Source organism: Thalassophryne amazonica, chromosome 9 (assembly GCF_902500255.1).
Source record: "Thalassophryne amazonica chromosome 9, fThaAma1.1, whole genome shotgun sequence".
Lineage (NCBI taxonomy): Eukaryota > Metazoa > Chordata > Actinopteri > Batrachoidiformes > Batrachoididae > Thalassophryne > Thalassophryne amazonica.
Genome location: NC_047111.1, coordinates 47,219,913 through 47,240,217, shown reverse-complemented (window position 1 = coordinate 47,240,217; position 20,305 = coordinate 47,219,913). Strand labels below are relative to the sequence as shown.

Genomic DNA, 20,305 nt, shown 5'->3' with positions numbered 1-20,305 from the left:
TATATTCTCTGGGTTTATAGACGTTAGTGTATTTGCGTTTGTTAAATTCCAGGCATCTTAAATGTAGCAGACACGGATTATCTGGAATTTTGTTTGACATTTTTTCAAGGCCGCTACTGCCATCTACTGGCCAGGAGTGTTCATGGCAGTATTAAACGTCTGGGTACCTGGCTGCTCTCAAAGTGTTGGTATTGTCCATTGTCCAGGCGCTTTTTGTGTGCATATATTTGTTAACTATGTATTCTAAAACTACGGTTAGAAGTAATTCCGACTCCTTATCAGTCCACACGAACGAGGTTGGCGCCATGTTTTTAGTTTTTGTGGAAGTGACAACAAGAGAATAAGGCTCCTGATTGGATAGAATTTTAATCAGTACCGCCACCCAAAGGTTTGGCAGACTAATTACAACACATTTATACGGTTCGATGTGGATGAATTTTTTTTTAAACGACGTAGTGTGAATGAAGTTTTTACAACATCTTAAAAGTTTTAAAACATGCAATTGCGATGACACTTCCAGGGCTCCATAAAAATGCCTGTTTTTACAAATAAAAATGGAATATTTTACAAAAGCACATTTATCTTTAAACCAACACACGACACACGTCACATTAACGTGTTGGTTTACATAATGGATTACTGAACCAATCACTTTTTAGCACTTTTACCCAGAATGCTTTGTGGTCTGTGTTTGTTACAAAACCTCAGAATTAGTGCCTTATTCAACATTAAAAGATATATGTTATATTTTAACTTTGTACAAATGACAGAATTGACATTAATGGAGTTATTCTATCAGTATTTTCAAAAAAAACATAAGTTAGTATGACTTTATTTTTCAAGACCTCCACCTGACCGGAGTGTTGAAATTAATAGGGAGGTGGTCTTATGGCTGCTCTTGGTGTGCCTCTATGGTGGGAGTGCTGTTGTAAACAAGCACTTCCAGCAGGGGCAGAATGTTGAAAGAAAAATGATTATGATCAGTAAAAAGTTGATTTCCTTAGGATTTGTCTGTGTTGTTTCCTGCAGGTGGCAGTATGGTCAAACATTCTTGGTTATTTTTTAGGTCTTTTACTGCTTTCGAACGCGATAGTGTTAAAAAGCAATTTCAGCTCTTTAGTAACTGCAGATGACCTAGACATCGGACTTTATCGATTATCTGTAACTTCCGTACATTTTTGGGTGGTTTATCGGTTTATCTTTATCAAAGATAACTTTTCAGTTATCTTATTATCTGTTATCGAAGTTAATTTTCGGTTATCTGTGCCCACCACTGGATGTATGTAGACGTATTTCGTGTTCTGGACGACCACAGAACTTACTGAATGTGTCAACTACCACATAATGGCGTACTGGCAGCATTTTTCATACGTCGCCATACGGTGGCTAAATCGCCATGGTGTGACAGCTGCATTAACTTATTCGACGAAGGCCACATTCCAAACACCACATTTTACATAAGTCGGCACATGAAGGCTAAATCGTCAAGGTGTGACAGGCTCATTGGCGACAGAATGTGGCAGTGCAAATTTGTCCCAGCTGTTTTTGGTGATCTATGTTGTTTAGAAATGTGCCATTCCTGCACATCAAAGATGTAAAGCAATATCAGCAGAATTAATATTTTACACATTAGTTGTTTATCATGTCCAAATGTAACCACTTTGTAATCAAAAAGATTTTGAAGGGCAGCTTTAATTTAATAACATTTTTTCAGTAACTGCAATGAATTACAATTACATTGATTTTGTAATTTTTTTTAACTCCGTTACATGTAACTAGTTTCTCCCCTACACTGTGCATTGATCATGCTGTATAATCAGCATCTTGATATGCTATACCTGCTAGGTGGATGGATTATCATGGCAAAAGTGAAGTAGTCACAAACGTGATTTTAACAAATTTGTGAACAAAATTCAAGAGAAATAAGCTTTTTGTGTGCACAGAAAAAGTCTTACATCTTGCACTTCAACGCATGAAAAATGGGAACACAAAAGTGATATTTTTGTTGCAATAAGATGTAAAAGTGTAGATTAGGTGGAAGATGTTTCTGTACTGAACCTTGCTTTGCACACGTGTCTTCATCTGCTGTAGCATTTCTGCACAAACAAGCTGCAGTTGAATCCCTGCTGTCTTTTAGGACGGTTGATTTTATAACGTTGCAGCTAAAGTCTGCATTAAGATTTTCTCTCGGATCCATCAATATGTGCTGTTCATTCAATCTGTGCTGTTTGGAATTATTTGCAAAAAAGGAAGAGGTTCACCTTTCCATCATGTTCACAAATTAAACAGACATTTTAGACAGATACGAGTACCAAGCAATGCACATAGTCTCATTGTTCCACAAACACAGCTGGCTCCTTTGACGGGATGTGTCGGCACTGTAGTAGAATCCTGGGCTTTTTTCCCACAGTGAATAAATTGTGATTTCTGCTAACATCTCATCCCTCTGTTGACCTTCATGTCTGTTAAAGTCAGACAGAATCCTTTCCAGTGTATGGTAGCTGTTATTATATTCAAACATTATCAGCACATTTCTATTAATCATTAGTATGTTCTGACTTAACTTTGTGTTGTTGTTGTTGTTGGTGTTGTTATTGTTGTTACACTGTCATTGATGCAATTTTACAGCTCCAAGGGTAGTTTACTGTGTTATCTCTAAAATAAAGTGGGATCATGAAAAAGATATATTATATTATATTATGCTAGAGCTCTTGACAGAACTCTATTGTATCTGCGTTAATGGTAAAATTCCACCAGGTGGAGATATTGCAGCATTTCAAGAACCTTAAATATCAGCTGCTGTGGGATACTGACCAAGTTTTTGCTTATATTATATGATATTAGCGTCGAGGACCCCAGCGGCTAAAAAAAAGCCAAGGGGACACCCTGGTTCCACCTGGTTGTGGCAGAAAGATGGTTACTTTTGAAGCATGGAGGTGCACCAGTTGTTTGCCTGGGTAGTTGCCATCCAGGACCCACGCGGTTCCATAGTGTGGCCGATGTAGCGACCGGTTCAGAATTAGACAAGAGAGGTGACGTTTACTCCATTCGGTTGTTGTTTCTAACGTATGATGTGACAAGTGAAGTAATTATTGTCAACCACTGTAATATCTATAAACATGAACTTTAGATTGGAAGCAGATTTTTGCCACGTCTGTGAAGTCTCTGGTAATGTTTTATTGTTCTTAAGTTGTCATTCTGTTTTTCTTCTAGTCATATGTGATAGAGTTGAAAATTATAAAGGTGTGCCTTAAATAATGACTCTGTTTTCCTGAACTGTACTGTGTACTTTATTTCACCTTTTTGTCTTTCCCATGATAATGAACATCTTTCATTAAAGGAGGCCTGTCCAGCTGTTTTGGTAAATCACGTCTATGAGATATTTTTGTCCTCCATGGAAAAAAAGGACAAAACACATTGCTTGAAAGATTTTAATTATAAACTTATTTTGGAAAAAATTAACATATAGTTGTTACAACTTGGATCTCCTGGTGAAATTCTGTTGTATCTGCATTAATGGCAAGTGTTCACCAGGTGGAGATATTGCTCCATTTCAAGAACCTTGAGTACAGGCTTTCGTGGGACACGATGAACCTGTTGCTTATACAACCCCTGGCAAAAATTATGGAATCACCGGCCTCAGAGGATGTTCATTCAGTTGTTTAATTTTTTAGAAAAAAAGCAGATCACAGACATGACACAAAACTAAAGTCATTTCAAATGGTAACTTTCTGGCTTTAAGAAACACTATAAGAAATCAAGAAAAAAAGATTGTGGCAGTCAGTAACGGTTACTTTTTTAGACCAAGCAGAGGAAAAAAATATGGAATCACTCAATTCTGAGGAAAAAAATACGGAATCACCCTGTAAATTTTCATCCCCCAAATTAACACCTGCATCAAATCAGATCTGCTCACTGACATTGACCCTATGCCATGACATTGACCCTATGTGTCTTTTTGCAAGGAATGTTTTTGCAGTTTTTGCTCTATGGCAAGATGCATTATCATCTTGAAAAATGATTTCATCGTCCCCAAACATCCTTTCAATTGTCCAAAATATCAACATAAACTTGTGCATTTATTGATGATGTAATGACAGCCATCTCCCCAGTGCCTTTACCTGACATGCAGCCCCATCAATGACTGTGGAAATTTACATGTTCTCTTCAGGCAGTCATCTTTATAAATCTCATTGGAAAGGCACCAAACAAAAGTTCCAGCATCATCACCTTGCCCAATGCAGATTCGAGATTCATCACTGAATATGACTTTCATCCAATTCATCCACAGTCCACAACTGCTTTTCCTTAGCCCATTGTAACCTTGTTTTTTTCTGTTTAGGTGTTAATGATGCCTTTCGTTTAGCTTTTCTGTATGTAAATCCCATTTCCTTTAGGCGGTTTCTTACAGTTCGGTCACAGACGTTGACTCCAGTCTCCTCTCATTCGTTCCTCATTTGTTTTGTTGTACATTTTTCGATTTTTGAGACATATTGCTTTAAGTTTTCTGTCTTGACGCTTTGATGTCTTCCTTGGTCTACCAGCATGTTTGCCTTTAACAACCTTCCCATGTTGTTTGTATTTGGTCCAGAGTTTAGACACAGCTGACTGTGAACAACCAACATCTTTTGCAACATTGTGTGATGATTTACTCTCTTTTAAGAGTTTGATAATCCTCTCCTTTGTTTCAATTGACATCTCTCATGTTGGAGCCATGATTCATGTCAGTCCACTTGGTGCAACAGCTCTCCAAGGTGTGTTCACTCCTTTTTAGATGCAGACTAACGAGCAGATCTGATATGATGCAGGTGTTAATTTGGGGGATAGTGTTTCTTAAAGCCAGAAAGTTGCCATTTGAAATGACTTTAGTTTTGTGTCATGTCTGTGATCTGCTTTTTTTTCTACAAAATTAAACAACTGAATGAACATCCTCTGAGGCAGGTGATTCCATAATTTTTGCCAGGGGTTGTAGTAGTAGATTCAAAGCTAAGATGCTAACAAGGCAGAACTGCATAAATATCCATGTGCATTTTGAAATGTGACCTCAGTTGAAACTTTTCTCCACAAATCCTGTATTTAAGAACTCAGCATTAACTGCAGTAATACAAACTGACCTGAACAGTGACATGGTAGAAGTTGTGCTTGTTATTAACATCTAATGTGTGGTTTTGTACTGTTGAGGACCATGTGTCCAGGAGACAGCAATGAAACATTTAATGAATTAATTTCTAACTTTATTAAAAAAAATAGGCAATTTTGTTTACCATCTAAGTTATTTAGTATCTATCAATAAATGGATTTTTATAAGCTAATTATTTAACATTTGAAATGGCAATAACTAAATAAATAAATTAGAATTACGAAAAGAATCTTACAAATCAAATATTAATCCATCATTGAATCTGGCCCGTAGCCAGTGGGGCTCGGCGGATTCAAACCACCCTCTTCCCCCACTTTGCCATGATTTTGGTGCAGGTGCCTCTTCGGGATTTCTACCAGATCACAGTATTATCGAAGTATGAGTATAACATGCTTGGTGTGTGCACTTGCAAATCACTCCCTGTGTTTTTTCCAAATTTGCCTAAAATCTCTTTCTGAGGACGGCGTGAAGTAAAAAGCACTGGTATAACCTTCTTATTTCTCAGTTATACAACCCCGATTTCAATGAAGTTGGGACGTTGTGTGAAATGTAAATAAAAACAGAATACAATGATTTGCAAATCCTCTTCAACCTATATTCAATTGAATACACCACAAAGACAAGATATTTAATGATCAAACTGATAAACTTTATTGTTTTTGTGCAAATATTTGCTCATTTTGAAATGGATGCCTGCAACATGTTTCAAAAAAGCTGGGACAGTGGTATGTTTACCACTGTGTTACATCACCTTTCCTTCTAACAACACTCAATAAGCATTTGGGAACTGAGGACACTAATTCTGACAGTCATGATTGGGTATAAAAGGAGCATCCCCAACAGACTCAGCCATTCACAAGTAAAGATGGGGTGAGGATCACCACTTTGTGAACAAGTGCATGAAAAAATAGTCCAACAGTTTAAGAACAATGTTTCTCAATGTTCAATTGCAAGGAATTTAGGAATTCCATCATCTACAGTCCATAATATAATCAGAAGATTCAGAGAATCTGGAGAACTTTCTACACGTAAGTGGCAAGGCTGAAAACCAACATTGAATGCCCGTGACCTTCGATCGCTCAGGCGACACTGTATTAAAAACCGACATCATTGTTTAAAGGATCTTACCACATGGACTCAGGAACACTTCAGAAAACCATTGTCAGTTAACACAGTTCGTCGCTACATCTACAAGTGCAAGTTAAAACTACCATGCAAAGGAAAAGCCATACATCAACTACATCCAGAAACGCCGCCTTCTCTGGGCCAGAGCTCATTAGAAATGGACAAATGCAAAGTGGAAAAGTGTGCTGTGGTCTGATGAGTCCACATTTCAAATTGTTTTTGGAAATCATGGACGTCGTGTCCACCGGACAAAAGAGGAAAAAGACCATCCAGACTGTTACCAGCGCAAAGTTCAAAAGCCAGCATCTGTGATGGTATGGGGGGGTGTTAGTGCCCATGGCATGGGCAACTTACACATCTGTGATGGCACCATCAGTGCTGAAAGATACATTCAGGTTTTGGAGCAACACATGCTGCCATCTGAGCAACATCTTTTTCAGGGACATGCCTGCTTATTTCAGCAAGACAATGCCAAGCCACGTTCTGCACGAGTTACAACAGTGTGGCTTCGTAGTAAAAGACTGCGGGTACTAGACTGGCCTGCCTGCAGTCCAGACCTGTCACCTATTGAAAATGTGTGGCACATTATGAAGCGCAAAATACGACAACAGAGACCCCGGACTGTTGAACAACTGAAGTCATACATCAAGCAAGAATGGAAAAGAATTCCACCTACAAAGCTTCTACAATTAGTGTCCTCAGTTCCCAAATGCTTAATGAGTGTTGCTAGAAGGAAAGGTGATGTAACACAGTGGTAAACATACCACTGTCCATGCTTTTTTGAAATGTGTTGCAGGCATCCATTTCAAAATGAGCAAATTTTGCAAAATAAAACAATAAATTTTATTACTTTGAACATTAAATATCTTGTCTTTGTGGTGTATTCAATTCAATATAGGTTGAAGAGGATTTACAAGTCATTGTATTCTGTTTTTATTTACATTTTACACCTCGTCCCAACTTCATTGGAATTGGAGTTGTAGATCATTAGCCAGGATCTGAAAAGGGTTTGTTTTCTGTTTTTGTTTATTGGGGTTTTTTGTGAAAGTGGACCTTTGTTGGCTGTTTGCTTTTATTTTTGTGAATTCTTGTTACTTGATTTTACTGTAAAACACTTTGGACACTGTGTGGCTGCTGTAAAGGGCTATAAAAATAAATGTTGATTGACTGATTGACTAACAATAATCTTGTCAAACAAACATGTAGGTTGTAATATCAATTTGTGGTAAAGGCAAAGAAAAGGTGAAAATGTGCAAAAGAAATAAATAAATACCACACATATTAAGCAGTACAACTAAACTTGGAGGAGTGGGGGTGAATAGAGTCCCTTTATTCAGAGAGTAGCATCAACTGAGAACATGACGCCATTAAGGTTGCAATTGTGCTGAACTACTGAATGAACCTTTTATGTTTTCAACATTATTTATTTATTTATTTTTAGCATTTAACCACATGCAGCAACACATCCAGGTACAGGTGCTATTAAAATAAATATAAAAATTGTTAAGCTATCAAATTTACATGAATTTATAATTCATGATGATTTATTTAATTAATTTAAAGCCTGATTTTTGCTTCTGCAACTGTAACTCCATTGCATGATGCCGACGTGCATGACAGTTTTAAAGTTCTCCATCTCTGGATTATGCTTTATTCTGGACTAATTTGACCCTCAACAAGCTTTTCTTTCTACAATCATCACCTCCAAATCAAAGGTAAGCTGTACAATTTACTTTTTTCTGACTCCGTGTTGCAAATGTGCTGTCTTTTCTGATCTTCTGATTTGTAATCAGTGTGCGCACTGCAAAAACTATTAAATATGAGAGGAAAGAGTTAAAGCAGAAAAGTGTCAAATCAGCCTTTTACTGTGTCTGATTTAACAGGTGCACATCCAGGCTGCAGGTCCGAGTCTGAGCACAGTGTAAAAAAAAAAAAAAAAAGACTCCGGCCCCACTTTCCTCAAATCAATGAATGTCAGAGCGCTGACCTTTAATTTTGCACCTCTGTTACTGTGCATGTTCAGACTGCTCTGTCCGGTTACATGTGAGGGGTTTTTAATAGAAATACACTGCAATTATCTGATGTGAACGAAAAGCCGTTAAACAAAATCCATTATATATGGTGTGTATACATGGAAAACAATACAAAAACATCCAGTTTATACGATGACAGTTGAACAATAAATTTATCTCCCAAAACTTTGACGATGACATTACTTCAATCCCACACGGCTGACTTTATTTTCCCAAATTTTTCTCCTGTTCTGATCTGAAGGGAATCTGTGCATCTTGAAGCTTTTTTTTGTGTCTATTTGTGCATCCAGATGCACAGCAACCCATCATTTTCAGCGAATAAATTTCTATTTCAATTTCATTTAATTTATATAGCGCCAAATCACAACAAAGTTGCCTCAAGGTGCTTCACACAAGTAAGGTCTAACCTTACTAACCCCCAGAGTAACAGTGGTAAGGAAGAACTCCCTCTGAGGAAGAAACCTCAAGCAGACCAGACTCAAAGGGGTGACCCTCTGCAAGGGCCATGCTACAATCAATCAATCAATCAATCAATTTTTTTATATAGCGCCAAATCAGAGGGAGAGAACCAGGAAAAAGACATGCTGTGGAGGGGAGCAGAGATCGATCACTAATGATTAAATGCAGAGTGGTGCATACAGAGCAAAAAGAGAAAGAAACAGTGCATCATGGGAACCCCCCAGCAGTCTACGTCTATAGCAGCATAACTAAGGCATGGTTCAGGGTCACCTGATCCAGCCCTAACTATAAGCTTTAGCAAAAAGGAAGGTTTTAAGCCTAATCTTAAAAGTAGAGAGGGTGTCTGTCTCCCTGATCTGAATTGGGAGCTGGTTCCACAGGAGAGGAGCCTGAAAGCTGAAGGCTCTGCCTCCCATTCTACTCTTACAAACCCTAGGAACTACAAGTAAGCCTGCAGTCTGAGAGCGAAGCGCTCTATTGGGGTGATATGGTACTACGAGGTCCCTAAGATAAGATGGGACCTGATTATTCAAAACCTTATAAGTAAGAAGAAGAATTTTAAATTCTATTCTAGAATTAACAGGAAGCCAATGAAGAGAGGCCAATATGGGTGAGATGTGCTCTCTCCTTCTAGTCCCCGTCAGTACTCTAGCTGCAGCATTTTGAATTAACTGAAGGCTTTTTAGGGAACTTTTAGGACAACCTGATAATAATGAATTACAATAGTCCAGCCTAGAGGAAATAAATGCATGAATTAGTTTTTCAGCATCACTCTGAGACAAGACCTTTCTGATTTTAGAGATATTGCGTAAATGCAAAAAAGCAGTCCTACATATTTGTTTAATATGCGCTTTGAATGACATATCCTGATCAAAAATGACTCCAAGATTTCTCACAGTATTACTAGAGGTCAGGGTAATGCCATCCAGAGTAAGGATCTGGTTAGACACCATGTTTCTAAGATTTGTGGGGCCAAGTACAATAACTTCAGTTTTATCTGAGTTTAAAAGCAGGAAATTAGAGGTCATCCATGTCTTTATGTCTGTAAGACAATCCTGCAGTTTAGCTAATTGGTGTGTGTCCTCTGGCTTCATGGATAGATAAAGCTGGGTATCATCTGCGTAACAATGAAAATTTAAGCAATACCGTCTAATAATACTGCCTAAGGGAAGCATGTATAAAGTGAATAAAATTGGTCCTAGCACAGAACCTTGTGGAACTCCATAATTAACTTTAGTCTGTGAAGAAGATTCCCCATTTACATGAACAAATTGTAATCTATTAGACAAATATGATTCAAACCACCGCAGCGCAGTGCCTTTAATACCTATGGCATGCTCTAATCTCTGTAATAAAATTTTATGGTCAACAGTATCAAAAGCAGCACTGAGGTCTAAAAGAACAAGCACAGAGATGAGTCCACTGTCCGAGGCCATAAGAAGATCATTTGTAACCTTCACTAATGCTGTTTCTGTACTATGATGAATTCTAAAACCTGACTGAAACTCTTCAAATAGACCATTCCTCTGCAGATGATCAGTTAGCTGTTTTACAACTACCCTTTCAAGAATTTTTGAGAGAAAAGGAAGGTTGGAGATTGGCCTATAATTAGCTAAGATAGCTGGGTCAAGTGATGGCTTTTTAAGTAATGGTTTAATTACTGCCACCTTAAAAGCCTGTGGTACATAGCCAACTAACAAAGATAGATTGATCATATTTAAGATCGAAGCATTAAATAATGGTAGGGCTTCCTTGAGCAGCCTGGTAGGAATGGGGTCTAATAAACATGTTGATGGTTTGGATGAAGTAACTAATGAAAATAACTCAGACAGAACAATCGGAGAGAAAGAGTCTAACCAAATACCGGCATCACTGAAAGCAGCCAAAGATAACGATACGTCTTTGGGATGGTTATGAGTAATTTTTTCTCTAATAGTTAAAATTTTGTTAGCAAAGAAAGTCATGAAGTCATTACTAGTTAAAGTTAATGGAATACTCAGCTCAATAGAGCTCTGACTCTTTGTCAGCCTGGCTACAGTGCTGAAAAGAAACCTGGGGTTGTTCTTATTTTCTTCAATTAGTGATGAGTAGAAAGATGTCCTAGCTTTACGGAGGGCTTTTTATAGAGCAACAGACTCTTTTTCCAGGCTAAGTGAAGATCTTCTAAATTAGTGAGACGCCATTTCCTCTCCAACTTACGGGTTATCTGCTTTAAGCTACGAGTTTGTGAGTTATACCACGGAATCAGACACTTCTGATTTAAAGCTCTTTTTTCAGAGGAGCTACAGCATCCAAAGTTGTCTTCAATGAGGATGTAAAACTATTGACGAGATACTCTATCTCCCTTACAGAGTTTAGGTAGCTACTCTGCACTGTGTTGGTATATGGCATTAGAGAACATAAAGAAGGAATCATATCCTTAAACCTAGTTACAGCGCTTTCTGAAAGACTTCTAGTGTAATGAAACTTATTCCCCACTGCTGGGTAGTCCATCAGAGTAAATGTAAATGTTATTAAGAAATGATCAGACAGAAGGGAGTTTTCAGGGAATACTGTTAAGTCTTCAATTTCCATACCATAAGTCAGAACAAGATCTAAGATATGATTAAAGTGGTGGGTGGACTCATTTACATTTTGAGCAAAGCCAATTGAGTCTAATAATAGATTAAATGCAGTGTTGAGGCTGTCATTCTCAGCATCTGTGTGGATGTTAAAATCGCCCACTATAATTATCTTATCTGAGCTAAGCACTAAGTCAGACAAAAGGTCTGAAAATTCACAGAGAAACTCACAGTAACGACCAGGTGGACGATAGATAATAACAAATAAAACTGGTTTTTGGGACTTCCAATTTGGATGGACAAGACTAAGAGACAAGCTTTCAAATGAATTAAAGCTCTGTCTGGGTTTTTGATTAATTAATAAGCTGGAATGGAAGATTGCTGCTAATCCTCCGCCCCGGCCCGTGCTACGAGCATTCTGACAGTTAGTGTGACTCGGGGGTGTTGACTCATTTAAACTAACATATTCATCCTGCTGTAACCAGGTTTCTGTAAGGCAGAATAAATCAATATGTTGATCAATTATTATATCATTTACTAACAGGGACTTAGAAGAGAGAGACCTAATGTTTAACAGACCGCATTTAACTGTTTTAGTCTGTGGTGCAGTTGAAGGTGCTATATTATTTTTTCTTTTTGAATTTTTATGCTTAAATAGATTTTTGCTGGTTATTGGTAGTCTGGGAGCAGGCATCGTCTCTACGGGGATGGGGTAATGAGGGGATGGCAGGGGGAGAGAAGCTGCAGAGAGGTGTGTAAGACTACAACTCTGCTTCCTGGTCCCAACCCTGGATAGTCACGGTTTGGAGGATTTAAGAAAATTGGCCAGATTTCTAGAAATGAGAGCTGCTCCATCCAAAGTGGGATGGATGCCGTCTCTCCTAACAAGACCAGGTTTTCCCCAGAAGCTTTGCCAATTATCTATGAAGCCCACCTCATTTTTTGGACACCACTCAGACAGCCAGCAATTCAAGGAGAACATGCGGCTAAACATGTCACTCCCGGTCCGATTGGGGAGGGGCCCAGAGAAAACTACAGAGTCCGACATTGTTTTTGCAAAGTTACACACCGATTTAATGTTAATTTTAGTGACCTCCGATTGGCGTAACCGGGTGTCATTACTGCCGACGTGAATTACAATCTTACCAAATTTACGCTTAGCCTTAGCCAGCAGTTTCAAATTTCCTTCAATGTCGCCTGCTCTGGCCCCCGGAAGACAATTGACTATGGTTGCTGGTGTCGCTAACTTCACATTTCTCAAAACAGAGTCGCCAATAACCAGAGTTTGATCTTCGGCGGGTGTGTCGTCGAGTGGGGAAAAACGGTTAGAGATGTGAACGGGTTGGCGGTGTACAGGGGGCTTCTGTTTAGGGTTACGCTTCCTCCTCACAGTCACCCAGTCGGCCTGCTTTCCCGGCTGCTCGGGATCTGCCAGGGGGGAACTAACGGCGGCTAAGCTACCTTGGTCCGCACCGACTACAGGGGCCTGGCTAGCTGTAGAATTTTTCACGGTGTGGAGCCGAGTCTCCAATTCGCCCAGCCTGGCCTCCAAAGCTACGAATAAGCTACACTTATTACAAGTACCATTACTGCTAAAGGAGGCCGAGGAATAACTAAACATTTCACACCCAGAGCAGAAAAGTGCGGGAGAGACAGGAGAAGCCGCCATGCTAAATCGGCTAAGAGCTAGTAGCTACGCTAAGCTAGCGGATTCCTAAAAACACGCAAAGTGAATAATGTGTAAATAATTTAGAGGTGATTCAGCAGAAGTGCTTTAGTTAAGGCACGTAAAGATTACACTGGGAAACAAATCGTAATCTAGATAACTAGATCAATCTAACTGCGCAGATTAAACAGCTAACAGATACAGAAAAACACCGCTGTGCTCCGGAACAGGAAGTGATACAATACCGCAGTGAGAGCCAACCACCAGTAGAGGCAAGCAAGCGTATCCTTGCTTACAGACATAAATTACAGAACAATTCACAAAACGAATATACAGGAAATGCTGTTGATGCACAGAACAGGAGGGTCTCCAGCATAAATACAACTCCCATCTCTGGATGGAGCTGCACCTTAAACAGAGAGAAAAAAAACAGAATTAGACATCAGAAAGACAAGAAATACTGTATAATTTACCAGCATTAATCAACAAGAAAAACAGAGAAATACTAAGGTGATCACCGTCCACTAGCCCGAAGCTTCACTAAAAGATGCAGAATTTAGGTAAAGTTGAGGCTGAGAGTAAAAAGCGTAAAACAAAACTGTACCAGTATGCTAGCCATATGAAAGGGAAAGGAAGTGCATCTTAAGTCTGGACTTGGAAGTCTCCACAGAATCTGACTGTTTTATTGACGCAGGCAGATCATTCCACAGAACAGGGGCACGATAAGAGAAAGCTCTGTGACCTGCAGACTTCATATTCACCCCAGGGACACAAAGTAATCCTGCACCCTGAGAACGCAAAGCCTGGGCCGGTACGTAAGGTTTAATTAGGTCAACTAGGTAGGGAGGTGCCAGTCCATGAATAATTTTATAGACGAGTAGCAGAACCTTAAAATCTGATCTCACTGGGACAGGAAGCCAGTGAAGGGATACCAAAATGGGTGTAACATGGTCGAACTTTCTGCTTCGTGTCAAAGGTCTGGCTGCAACATTTTGAACCAATTGGAGAGCCCTAATGCTAGACTGCGGTAAACCAGAAAATAGAACATTGCAGTAGTCCAATCGAGAAGAGACAAACGCATGGATCAGGGTCTCAGCATCAGCCATAGACAGGATGGGACGAATCTTCGCTATATTTCACAGGTGGAAGAAAGTAGTCCTAGTAATATTTCTAATGTGAAGGTCAAAGTTCAACATAGGATCAAAAATTATATATAATAAATAATAAACGAATAAAATAGCTGGATTTACATGCAGAAAGATTAACAGCGAACTTTATTTTGGCCTCAAGATGACACCATGAGTCACATGACCGTTTTTTGTTTGTTTTTGGCTCGTCATGTCACTCCTCTCTGAATAAAGGGACTCTAGGGGTGAACAGTCATCAAGAAACACTCTAGAATTCATCCCTGCACATCAAAATCCCAAACTTTTCTGGCTACGGGCCTGTAAATAATAGTTTAAATTAACAACTGAATTACAAAAACACCATAACACCTTTTACTTAAAATTACATCAATCAATTCATAAATAAAAATGTTTGAAAATGTAATTTTAAAAGAATAAATAACTGAATCTGAATTTGTACTATTAAATAGTTTGAAAAAATTATGACAAAAATTAAGACTTTTATCTTTGACCCTCCAAAGTGTATGTACACTGAACTTCAGCCTGTGCATGAGCAGCATGATGGCACGGCAGTGGCTGCCATACAATGTTGCCATCTAGTGTTGACACATTGGTAGTGCAGTCCACAGAGAAAATAAAAGCGAACATTAAAGCTGTTTTTAAAAACCGAAGCAGCATTGAGAATTCTTATGTCCTGAACGCACCAAAACTAATTGGATTGGACATTTGAACTGTTTTGGTTAAGCGTTATTCTTGTTTCACCAGCAGAATTCTGTTTCAAAATGTGCTGGTCAACAAAGACGTATTCTACCCTCACATCGACCATGTTACAGCTTCATCTTGAAGAAGGATTTTCTTAAGAAATTTCAAAGTTCAGCTAGTTTGCTAGAAGGCAACTGAGAGATCCAAGTCTAGATTTGATCCTTTTTGTTGTTGTATGAAAACACGTCCTTGTTCAACTCCACAATGAAGATGTTATTGGTGATGCAAAATGCGAAACTTGCACTTTGCACATTTTGTCCACTTGCAAGCATAGAAGCCCAGAACATCGTTTGTCTTGTCTTCTTGGTAGTTTTAGTCCATTGGCTGATGATGTGTTGAGCAGCATCAGCGGTGGGCCTTGGCCATAGTAATCTACTCAACACCCCAGGTGGTACCACTGGTGGCCTACCCTTCTATATTATTACTATTACTACACCGAATTACCCCTACCCCAAAAATAGCAGTTTTTTCATCACCTTTGACAAATACCTTTACATCACTTGCAATAGAAGCAACAATTGGCAAAATAATTGAACATTCTAATCCAATTACATTTTTTCTGCAAATCTGATTGGTTAATCGTGTGAGATTTCAGACGTATTATTGGCTGTAATGAGGGAGCCCATCAGCCAATGGACTGCTTCTTCTATACAATAAGAGACAACTGTATGTGTGTATGTGTCCCTCTCACAGCATCTCAGCACAAATATACTTTGACATACGCGGAGTGACATAGACTATTGAGTAATAGTAGTAGTAGTAGCTAAGGAAGAGACTTTTGTGCTGCAGAATTGAGCCATGCTTGACAAACATATTCTTTGACACACAGGGAGTGACACAGGCTATCAAGCACTTCTGTAGTAGCAGCAGTAGTTGAGACGCTTTGTGCTGCATCCTCAGTGTGTTAAAAACTTGGTGTCATACTTTTCTATTCTGTTTTTTTCCTTTTAACTTCTTACATCTTCATTTTAACAAGTAACAGTAGCAGTGGCATAGTGGTAATAGTAGTAGTAGTAGTAGCAGCTGTCTCTTTTTGAGGCAGCTTTAGTCGTGCCCGAACACTTCTCTGGAATCCGGGATAGGTGGGAGGTGATAGATTTGTTGGCGAAGATGAAGTTTTCACTTCAGGCTCTGATTCAAACCTACCCTGTGGCAGGTAATCAGCTTGTTCCTCACTAGTCACCTTCTTACAGTGTCCTGGGTATGACACTAAACTGCATCCAGGCGGCGTGGGGAGGTCGTGTGTGGTTTCAGGGTACTCCAACCTTGAAACCTTTAAAAGCACACATGACCATTACTACGCACTCTGTGGCTGGCGAGTGCAGTCAGCGCCACAAAACCGAGCGGGAACCTTGAAGTCTCCAACAGCAGTTGTTCCTCAGCAGGCGGATGAGAGCACCGGTCGGACTGGTGTGTTTTCAGGCGGACCTCGACTACAATTGAGTCATCCGCCAGCTCGCTGCAAGCACCCCCAACCAGAACCAGCATATGTCCATCTCCAGTGGTGCCGCTGGAGAAGGTGGGTGCCCAAAGTACGCAAGTCTCGAGCTCATAACCTGTGATCCACCATAAAAAAACTCACGCGAAGCCTATCTGTGGTAGAACCAATGAGCTTCAACCTTCAATTGCTGGGACACGAGCGACCGCCGCTGCTGACCTTCTTGCAGTCACTCAGTTTTTGGGAACTGCTGCTTCCGGATATACACTCAACAAAAATATAAACGCAACACTTTTGGTTTTGCTCCCATTTTGTATGAGATGAACTCAAAGATCTAAAACTTTTTCCACATACACAATATCACCATTTCCCTCAAATATTGTTCACAAACCAGTCGAAATCTGTGATAGTGAGCACTTCTCCTTTGCTGAGATAATCCATCCCACCTCACAGGTGTGCCATATCAAGATGCTGATTAGACACCATGATTAGTGCACAGGTGTGCCTTAGACTGTCCACAATAAAAGGCCACTCTGAAAGGTGCAGTTTTATCACACAGCACAATGCCACAGATGTCGCAAGATTTGAGGGAGCGTGCAATTGGCATGCTGACAGCAGTAATGTCAACCAGAGCTGTTGCTCGTGTATTGAATGTTCATTTCTCTACCATAAGCCGTATCCAAAGGCGTTTCAGAGAATTTGGCAGTACATCCAACCAGCCTCACAACCGCAGACCACGTGTAACCACACCAGCCCAGGACCTCCACATCCAGCATGTTCACCTCCAAGATCATCTGAGACCAGCCACTCGCACAGCTGCTGAAACGATCGGTTTGCATAACCAAAGAATTTCTGCACAAACTGTCAGAAACCGTCTCAGGGAAGCTCATCTGCATGCTCGTCATCTTCATCGGGGTCTCGACCTGACTCCAGTTCGTCATCGTAACCGACTTGAGTGGGCAAATGCTCACATTCGCTGGCGTTTGGCACGTTGGAGAGGTGTTCTCTTCACGGATGATGCGAAGGAGATGTGTTGCACTGCATGAGGCAAATGGTGGTCCCACCAGATACTGACTGGTATCCCCCCCAGTAAAACAAAACTGCACCTTTCAGAGTGGCCTTTTATTGTGGGCAGTCTAAGGCACACCTGTGCACTAATCATGGTGTCTAATCAGCATCTTGATATGGCACACCTGTGAGGTGGGATGGATTATCTCAGCAAAGGAGAAGTGCTCACTATCACAGATTTCGACTGGTTTGTGAACAATATTTGAGGGAAATGGTGATATTGTGTATGTGGAAAAAGTTTTAGATCTTTGAAGTCATCACATACAAAATGGGAGCAAAACCAAAAGTGTTGCGTTTATATTTTTGTTGAGTATATTTACCATATAGTACCACACTGTATTTTTTAATAACTGATGTAAATGAAGTCCAAGATATAATCAGTGGCTTGGAAATGTTCCCCTGACTTGACTGTGGTTTATGTGTGTTATATGAAAGGGGGCACTTATTTATGCACCCCTTTATTTTGGCTTTTGGATTTCTTTGAAATTATGACACAGAGCTTATTTTTCACTGTGAGTTTAAAGGGCATCATTTTAGAAATTTTAATCTAAAAAAGGCTTTTTATGTCACATTCACATATGTAAAAGCTCAAACATTTTCACATCATTGTATTTCTGAACATATTGTAAATCCTGTATGTGTAAAACAGCTGTAGTTATCAGATGTTTAAAACTAGTTTGACTTTGGAATCACAAAAGCAAAAAAGAAAAGAAAAAACAAACCTGTTTTGTCAAATTAGAGACTTAAATTTTAAGCAACTGAAAAATCATAGCCATGTTTCATGAATTCAGTGCCTGTGTGTCCAGATGACATCAACAATAATAAATTAAATCAATGCAACCGCAGGTCAGTCAGTTGGAATTCATGTTTATTCAGGAAACAAGTCAAACCTCCACAACACAGCGCATGACCAGCCATCTTTGTGTTTCAACAGTAAAAAATAAAAAACGAAAAAACTTGTTGTCCAACTAACATAAATACAACAAATGTGCACCGGTGCTCAACGTCTGGCACACAAACGACCCCAAACCCCAAATTAATACGTCCCTCTGTATGCCGCCGACCTCAGCCTGATCAGGTTGGGACTTTGTTCAAGCTGCTGTGCACTGAGCGTGTGTGTGTGTGTGTGTGTGTGCGGGGGGGTGGCACAACATGTGACTGAATGAAAAACTGTACACAGCTTTAGGTTTTTTTAACTCCATCATTTTTTCAACAAATTCGAAAAGTTAAGCTGCAGCAGAGCCGAGACGAGCTTTACTTAATAACGTACGGCGGTGTGACACAAAGAGGCAGTAAGTTAAAAACCATGAACATTTTGACAGCTGAGCCAGACACGCTGCTGCAACCATGATACAAACCATATAACCTTCAGACGAAACATAAAAACACACACACACATCGGGAGATTTGCACTTATGTGTGTGCCCTCCATTTTTGCTTTTCTTCTGTTTTAATTTTACCAACATTTTTGCAACACAAACTGCTCACACTTTTTTCCCCTGAATGCACAGGTATGATCCACAGACTGAATTACACAAAGCACAACACAAACGTGAGGAAAAAGCCTTAACATTCCCAAGTATTGCTGCAAATGGATTAACTGCAGCGTCCCAAAAAGGTTTCAATTGTCAGCAAGTAAAACGTTTTGCCGGGAAGTTTTACTTGCTGACAACTGAAACGAAATCAACTGGTGTCTCAAAACACATTAAAATTTAGAACTAAGAACATCTCGTAGACAATGAGGTGCTACAATCTACCCCCCCCACCCACCCACACACACAAACACACACACATTTTCAGGTGTGTGTTGCTTTAAAAGAGACTGGGTGGGCGTGTGTCTCTCAGCAAGCTGGAGTCTGGATATGGACCTCTATTACTTATGTCCCACTAGCCTAAAAGGGCGTGTTTCAGGCCAAAATTTTGCTTATATTGAAAGAATTTGTGGATGCAGAGTGATTGAATTTCAGGACTTTGGTAATATTTAACAACAAACTCCAACCTTATGCAAAGCTAAAATGTAGAATCAAATTCACTTTATAAAATATGACCCCTTTAATTTCATCCTTCCAGCTATATGGTTTGGAAAACAGTTGCCATTAATTCTAACAGTATATACTGGGCTCAAACATCAACATTGTCAGTATGGTGCTTTAAAATGTTTATGCAAAAAAAAAAATAAAAAAAAATAACATAAAGCTTTTTGGTGATAAAGGAGAGAAAATCTTTTCTGTAATTTATTTTGCATTCTTTTGTCTTTTATCAGATCTATCCTTGTCCTTTTTAAAACATTAGTAATAATGCTATCAACACATCATGAAGACGATATTCATCAAAACCCGTCAGAGAAAGGAGCCAAAAGGACAGTGGATCACGTCACCTCGTATCCGGTCCATGCAGGTCCACGTCCCAACAGCACTCCTGCTCTCAAGGTCTGACAAACACCTTCGACTTGGTCCAGTAAACCCAAACAGGCAGGAATGACATCGCTCACAAAGCTACATTACATCTAGCCATATATACAACGCCACCTACAGCTAACCAATGGTACTGCATGATATTACATTGCTAATGTGGGATGCTGACATGTTGCTGACTACGCAGACAGCAGGCTACTTAAAAAGGGGGGGGGACATTGAAAGCCAAAGAGGATGAAACAACAACAGCATCATTCTGAGAAACTGTATCTGTTTTCCTTTGAGATCAAAGTGGGTTCAGTTTGTCCAATGAGTTTGTAGGTTGGTGTTATTTGCCACTGCAAAGCACTTTTTTTAAGTGCTCTTCTCAGCTCCAGTTCTCCAGGAAAACAGATCCTGTTTCTCACGTGCGTGCGGTAGCACGGTCACAGGTAAGGCATGAGGAGTCAGTGTTTTGCTCTTTTAACTAATTGGGGTTTTCTGCACTTCCTTTTCCCCTCCCCAATCTTGCA

General features: G+C 39.7%; 1 long non-coding RNA gene across 1 annotated transcript; it reads right to left on the bottom strand.

The window, feature by feature from the left end:
* Positions 1-568: 568 nt before the first annotated feature.
* Positions 569-20,270, bottom strand: LOC117517092. Its single transcript, XR_004562647.1, has 3 exons — positions 20,143-20,270; positions 8,220-8,223; positions 569-582 (listed from the first exon to the last, which is right to left on the bottom strand). It is a non-coding gene; the product is annotated as an uncharacterized LOC117517092 (long non-coding RNA).
* Between the last annotated feature and the right edge of the window lie 35 nt (positions 20,271-20,305).